This window comes from Girardinichthys multiradiatus, chromosome 2 (genome assembly GCF_021462225.1).
Source record: "Girardinichthys multiradiatus isolate DD_20200921_A chromosome 2, DD_fGirMul_XY1, whole genome shotgun sequence".
NCBI lineage: Eukaryota > Metazoa > Chordata > Actinopteri > Cyprinodontiformes > Goodeidae > Girardinichthys > Girardinichthys multiradiatus.
The window spans coordinates 37,424,791-37,432,816 of NC_061795.1; positions in this window are offsets into that span (position 1 = coordinate 37,424,791).

Consider the following 8,026-nt stretch of genomic DNA (forward strand, 5'->3'; position numbering starts at 1 on the left):
TGCATTCCTCCTGCCCCAGGTTGCTGTTGGTCCATCTGAGCTCAGCCAGTGCACTCTGTCACCCCATAAATGTGTGCATACATGTGCATTTGTGTTTGTGCACGCCTGTTGCAGTGTGGTTCTGTGTTCTGCATGCATCTTTAAAAGTTGTCTTCAGCATGTGTGTACAGACAAAGGCATGTTTGTATGATTTTATTCACTGGTTCTTGTGAACCACTCACCCATGCAGAAAATTACCATGATATGGCCCCTCTGTGCAGGGCCCGGCTGCACTCACTACTGTGTGTGTGCTGGCTCTGAGCCAGGAGCAACAACTGAAGGAGTGCACAGCAGAAAACATGTCAACTGGCTATATCGTTGCTTGGATGAAAATAAATCAATATGTAATAGTGTTGAACAATTATTGTCTAATATTGGGAAGGTGCAGTTAGCTAAAGTCAGGGCATTTTTTAGCTTGGTGTGCACAATAAATGAAGTTAAATAGAAAACGATGGCAAGCAAAAGTATTCATGGCTCTGACGTTTTCATATTTACTACAACAACAAACTTCAAATGAAATTCTGTTGAGATTTTATATGATAGATCAGCACAACCCAGTATCTTAATGATCACTGTTTAATCGATCATCGAAAAGCAGAACGATCAAGGAGAGCATTAATCAGAAAAGTAGCAGGAGCTGCAAAGATCCACGGCTCCAGTCAGGGAACTTGACAACTATTAGTTATGCCCTCCACAAAGTAGGCCTTTTTGGCATGAAGAAAGCCAAAAGAAGTTTCATTTATATTCGTCATATGCCCATGTAGGGGCCACAGCAAAGTTTTAGAAGGTGTTCTGGGCAGATGAGAGCAAAAATGAACTGTTTGGCCTAAGTGCAAGTATGTTTGTGTGGCAAAAACTGAAAGCACCCTGAACACATCATCAGCACAGTCAAACATGGTGGTTTATATTTTGTTTTCAAATCACAATGCATCAAATTTTATTTATTGTTTTATATTACATTACAAAAGAATTACCTGATAAAATTTGTTAAATAAAAGTTCTAACATGGAGATAAGTCTTTATACATGCATAATGTGGTATAAATGACATTTAAAGGACTTCAGAAAGAGACTAACATAGAAGTATTGCTACGTTTTACTTATTAGTTCATCACATTTTAGATGCTTAGATCTACTTGTTTTCTGTCAGTTGTGCAGCAAGTTAAATAATGTAAAACACGTCTAACAATGTTTTCTTTAGCATTGAAATGAAATGCTTGTCTCAGAAAAAATCGAACAGTATGGTGTTCAATATAAATATAGAAAGAAATGTTCAGCAGCAGCATTTCGGCTTTTAAACCTTTATGTTCTTTTACTTGCTTAAAGATCATAACATTCACTGATATTGTCTTGATTTGATAATATTATTCTTTATATAACTAGGACCTTAAGATGTGCCTTGATATTTGTTGTGAATTAGAACTATATAGTTGAACTGAATTCAACTGAATAACCAACTACAATTCCTCATCACTGTAAAATGGAAAATAAAGCAGACATATCCACAGTAACAGAATCATTTAGAATGCAACAGATATATATTAAAACAAAAAATGTATCCTTAGTAAATGTATATGTACCACAAGCTTTTAAGGTAGCTGTAATTAAACCTTTACTTAAGAAACCTTCGCTTGATCGAGATGACTTAATAAATTACAGACCTATATCCAATCTTCCATTCTTATCTAAAATTCTTGAGAAAATAGTTGCTAATCAAATGTGTGAGCATTTACACAGCAATGACCTGTTTGAAGAGTTTCAGTCAGGCTTCAGAGCTCATCATAGCACTGAAACAGCTCTGCTGAGAGTCACTAATGATATTCTCCCGGCCTCAGATAATGGACTTGTGTCTGTACTTGTCCTCTTAGATCTCAGTGCTGCATTTGATACAGTCGATCATAATATTCTCTTAGAAAGGCTGGAATATTCTGTAGGGATCGGGGGAACAGCACTAGGCTGGTTTAGATCTTATCTGTCTGACAAATTCCAGTTTGTTCATGTAAATGATAAATCATCTTTAAACTCCAGGGTTAATTGTGGACACTCAACTTTACTTATCCATAAATCCTGATGAGCCCAACCAGTTAGATAGACTACAAGCATGTCTTGAAGACATAAAAACTTGGATGACTTTAAATTTTCTGCTTCTAAATTCAGACAAGACAGAAGTTGTCGTCTTTGGACCGGAGTCTTTAAAAAAGAAACTGCTTAGTCAATCACTTAACCTGGATGGCATTAAATTGACCTCCGAAATAAAGTAAAAAACGTTGGTGTTACTTTTGACCGGTTAAACAGGTTTCTAGGATTTCCTTCTTTCATCTCTGGAACATTGCCAAAATTAGAAATATTCTGTCCAGGAGTGACGCTGAAAAACTAGTCCATTCATTTGTTACTTCAAGGCTGGACTATTGTAATTCTTTACTATCAAGATGTCCACAAAATGTTGTTAAAAGCCTTCAGCTGATTCAAAATGCTGCAGCAAGAGTTCTGATGAAAATTAAAAAGAGAGATCATATTTTCCCTACTTTAGCTTCCCTTCATTGGCTCCCTGTTAAATCCAGAATAGAATTTAAAATTCTCCTCCTCACATATAAAGCCCTTAATGATCTAGCTCCATCATACATCAGAGATCTGATTGTTCCATATGTTCCTAACAGAGCACTTCGTTCTCAGACTGCAGGTTTACTGGTGGTTCCTAGAGTCTCTAGAAGTAGAATGGGAGGCAGATCCTTTAGTTATCAGGCTCCTCTCCTGTGGAACCAGCTCCCAGTTTTAGTCCGTGAGGCAGACACCCTGTCTACTTTCAAGGCTAGGCTTAAAACTTTCCTTTTTGATTAAGCTTATAGTTAGAGTGGCTTAGGTTATCCTGAGCTATCTCTGTAGTTATGCTGCTATAGGCTTAGGCTGCTGGAGGACATAATGACCACTTTCACCCTCTTTGCTACATTCTCACACTACTCTCCAATTTTGCATTATTTGCTGTTATTTCAGCTTTTAACCTTGTTCTCTCTTTTCTCTTCCTAGAAGCTACACCTGGCCTGGCTCTGTGTCTACCTGTAACACCTTTCTGAAGAGGGGAATCGTCCAAGCTTCTGCTGGCAACAACTTAATGCTCACCCTCTACCAATGATCCACATGGCCCTGTCTTTCAGTGTTTAACCCTTTCTCTCTCCTAGACATGGCGATTGACTGAGCTTTTACTGTGACTAACTCTATGTGCTCTCTTTCAGACTCTAACCTTGAAAATTGGCTCAGAGTTTATCTGTTCTTTCTTTCTAGGTGAAATTACTAAAGGAGCTACATCTATTAACATTTACTTTCCTTCCCATAGAAAGTACTCCTGGATCAGAGCTTCTGTGTTCTTTTTGTGTCTCTGCTCTGTTCTCTCAAACCCCCAGTCGGTCGTGGCAGATGGCCACTCGCACTGAGCCTGGTTCTGCTGGAGGTTTCTTCCTGTTAAAAGGGAGTTTTTCCTCTTTTTCCTCTCCACTGTCGCTACATGCATACTCAGTATGAGGGATTGCTGCAAAGTCAACACCAGTGACTGTCCACTGTCTCTACATGCTCATCCAGGAGGAGTGAATGCTGCAAGTCACTCACTGGATGCAATCTGCTGGGTTTCCTTAGATAGAAAAACTTTTTATCCAATTTGATTAAATAACTGAATCTGACTGCACTGTTCAAATTGGAATGTATGTACCTGACTGTTGTGAAGTGCCTTGAGACGACATGTGTTGTGAATTGGTGCTATATAAATAAACTGAATTGAATTGAAATAGAGGACATTGGACCATCAGGCCTCCCTCATGAAGTCCGTTTCTGATGATTTGGTCAGACATTCATGCCAGTGGCCTGCTGGGGGTCACTTTGTAGGGCTCTGTCAGTACCTATCCTGTTCTTCCTTGCACAAAGAAGCAGATACCGGTTCTGCTGATATCACGGACTTCTGACAGCCCTGTCCAGTTCTCCTAGAGTAACTGCCTGTCTCCTGGAATCTCCTCCATACTCTTGACACTGTGTTGGGAGACACAGCAAACCTTCAGAAAATGGCACATATTGATAATAATAATATAGACTTTATTGATCTCACACTGGATAAATTGTCATTAGCATTTGGCCCATACATTAGTTAGCAGTGGGCTGGCATTGAGTGGCACTCAGGTAGCAGGGTCTAAGTGTCTTGCTCAGGGACTCAGAGTTGCAGGCTGTGGGATTTGAACCAGGTTATTTGTGTCCTCTCCAGGATGCAAATGCCCTGCTCTCTAATCACTAGACCACCACTTCCAGATGAAGTAAAATGGTAAATGGACTGAACTTATATAGCGCTTTTCCAGTCATACAGACCGCTCAAAGCGCTTTACACTAGAGCCACATTCACCCAATTGCACTCACTAACACTCACATATTCATACACCGATACGCAGATCGGTAGGCAACTTGAGGTTAAGTGCCTTGCCCAGGGGCACATCGACCTATGGCAGGAGGAAGCTGGAATCGAACCCACAACCGTCTGATTGCAAGACGACTACTCTTCCTACTGAGCCACTGGTGAAGATGGACTGCCCCAACAACCTCTGTAAGGTCCAGGTATCGGCTCCTGCTACCAGTAGTGATGCTGACCCTGGTCAAATGCAAGGGTCAGCGTCAAAACTACTGAAAAAAAGTCCCAAAAAAAATGAAAGGGAAAAAATGTCTGTGTCCTCCACCTGCAAAACCATTCCTGTGTTTGGGGTCGTCTCATTGACGGCCCTTTAGCAGACCTGTTGTTAACTTCATTAACACAAAATCAGCTGACACTGATTAAAAACCCCCACTGATACTTTACTGACATGATCAATATGTCAGAGGTTTAACTGACTTGATATTGTAGTCTGATTAAAAAGTATTCCATGAATTTTTGGTGATTGTAAATCTAACAAATGTTCTCAGCCAACTAGTAGTTAGCACTGAAAAATTTGTTCGCAATTACCAAGAGATTATAGGGTCGTCAGGCTTTTGTGTGAAAAGGAAGAATATATATTTTGACTCTACATTACTGCTGACAACCTAATTCTCTACAGAGTGGGTGGCCCCTGCTCCTGCCAACTGTTCGAAACATACATTTTCATTTAAAATAACTTGATAACAGTGATACATACACGAGAAGGAACGAAGGAATAGAAGGCAGCTGGTTTAGTCCGCATATTATTGCTGCATGTCAGACAGAGAAGAAAATGAGTTCAGCTCAACAAAAATCAACTGGGGCCTGGCCACCCATCTGGACTACAAAGCACTTAGCTGCAGTCTACTCACATACACATGTGTGCACTTGTCAGTGAACCCCTCGCCGGTGGAATCATACTGGAGTGAGTCTTTGCCAAGTCAATAACAAAGACTGATCCCTGATGCTGAACTTCTTGGAAGTCCCGGATGGTCTCAGCACTTCGTGTACCTGCACAGCTGCTGCCCAGCTACAAAATGAGTTGAAGAGATCAGCAAATCTATCACCCCCTCCGCTCCTGCCCGCAGGTCACCCTAACTTGAAACACTCTTCAGAGGAGAGATCATGGGAACAATGAGAATCTGAGATTGGGAGCATTCATTTCCTTGGATCAATGAGCTCTTATGTACTTTTTTTTTTTTTTTTTTTTTACTGTTCTGCACAATGACATTGGGATAATCAAATATTTAGGATGCTGAACGTTTTACACCAAAACAACATGGGCCTGGTCATTCATGTTGTCTATGACTTGTGCTGAAGTGAGAGAGAAGTTCAGTGGTGGTGATGAGAGACTGGAAGGATGGTTCAAATGAAAACATGGGGTGGGGTAGAAAAAGCCTTGACACCCCTTTTAAAATGGCTGATTTTTGTAAAAGGTTTGAATTTATAAAGCACTTTTCTCATCATACTGATCATTCAATCCGCTTTGCACTAGAGCCACATTTACCCAATCACATTTGCAAACGCGCACAAGTTCTTGCATCGATTGGCTTTAAGTGCCTTGCCCAGGGGCACATCAAAATGTGGCAGGAGGGAGCTGGAATAGAACCCACAACTTTACAATTGCAAGACAGCTATCCAACCCAGACGCTCCCATCCAGTTGTGATGTAAAAAAACGGAGACAATGAAAAATCCTCTTTTCGGCCTTTAATGTTGCAGAAAACATGTATTATTCAACTTATAGTTCCTATACTATATGAATGAAGTTTCTGCAGTAATGGAAGAAACTTTGCATCCACAGTGACATTATTAAAACAGAACATTTCTCCATAACTGATACTGGAAATGTGTCAGGGAACTGAAGGAACAACAGGAATTTCAATCTGAAAAGACTCACAAAGAGAGGATTGGCAATTAGAAAAGTTTTAATGTTGTGAAATTACATTATATCTTTGGTGCTCAGACCTGGGAGGAAGACATGAATGCTGTGAATGATATGAGCTAAGATGAACATTTGTAAGGCTTAGATTTAGAGATGTCTTCCCCTGATCCGACACTGGTGGTGGATTGGCAGCCAGGGAGCGAAGAAGCCAGGAGTAGATGTGAAGGAAGATGGTGGAAGTGGAGTGGAGGAGAGATGAGCTCAGCTGACAAGTGAGGAGGAACACAGGCAAAGGCCCTTTAAAAACAAGGCGCCGGAAGGTGATTGGATGATGAATCAGGCGGACAGGATGCTGATTGGAAGACCGGAAGATGCACGGTGAAGTCATTGGACGGTGGAGACGGCGAGGGTGAGTCTTTCATTGTGAATTTTCGTTTGAACTCCATTTCTAGTGAATAGTTATTGTGTTTTATATGTGACACATCTCCTGCATTCCTCATATGTCTGCACTAAGGCTAAAGGCAAAAGCCTTTTCTACTCTGACAACCCAGGGTTCAGACCAGGAAGCAGGGTCGTAGTTTAACACTCCTCTCTGCAGCTTCAGTACTGCTACCCACCCATTACCCTATTAAGACAGTGTCTCGCCCACGGACAAAATTGAATAGATTAAAAAATAATGTAAAAGGAGGAAATCATGCAAATCTCATAAAAATAAACACAACTCAGACTGAAAAGAAAAATAAAACAATTAAATGTGGCTTACTGAACATAAGATCTCTCTCTTTAAAAACTTTGCTAGTTAGTGACCTGATTTGTGACAATCAGATGGATTTATTTTGCCTCACAGAAACCTGGCTGCAGCAAGAGAATTATGTTACTATAAATGAGTCAACTCCTACTAATTATTTAAATTTTCACATTCCTCCAAATATTGGGTGAGGAGGAGGAGTAGCAACCATCTTTCAGTCTGATTTATTGATTAGTCCCAGACCAATCAATAGCTACAACTCTTTTGAATATTTAATCCTTAGTTTTCCTCATCCAAATTGCAAAGCACTAAAACCACTTCTGCTTGTTGTCTTGTACCGTCCATCAGGCTCTTACTCTCAATTTTTAGATCAGTTTTCAGACCTTTTATCTGATTTAGTGTTAAATACAGATAAGGTTATTATAGTGGGCGTTATTAACATTCATGTTGACACTGAAAATGATAGCTTAAATATAGCCTTTAATGCTATCTTAGACTCAACTGGCTTTGCTCAAAACATTAACAAACCTACCCACCTTTGTCTTCATTCTCTGGACCTTGTACTGACATATGGTATTGAATGTAAAGACATAACAATATTCTCTCATAACCCTGTCCTGTCTGACCCTTTTTTAATAACCTTTGAGTTTAATTTAACCGAGTACTCCACACCTGAAAGAAAATTTCATTATAGTAGATCATTATCAGAAAATGATGTAACAACCTTTAAAGAATCAGTTCTACTTTTGATTTCATCGTTATCACAGAAAAGCACAGTGGAGGGCAATAATTTTGTTTCTTCCCCTTCACAAATTGATTCTCTTGTTCATAGTGTTACTTCATCTTTGTGTGGTGGATAAGACAATGCAGCCCCCTTGAAAAAGAAGGTAATTTTTCATAGGAGGCTGGCTCCTTGGTTTAATTCAGAGCTGCATAC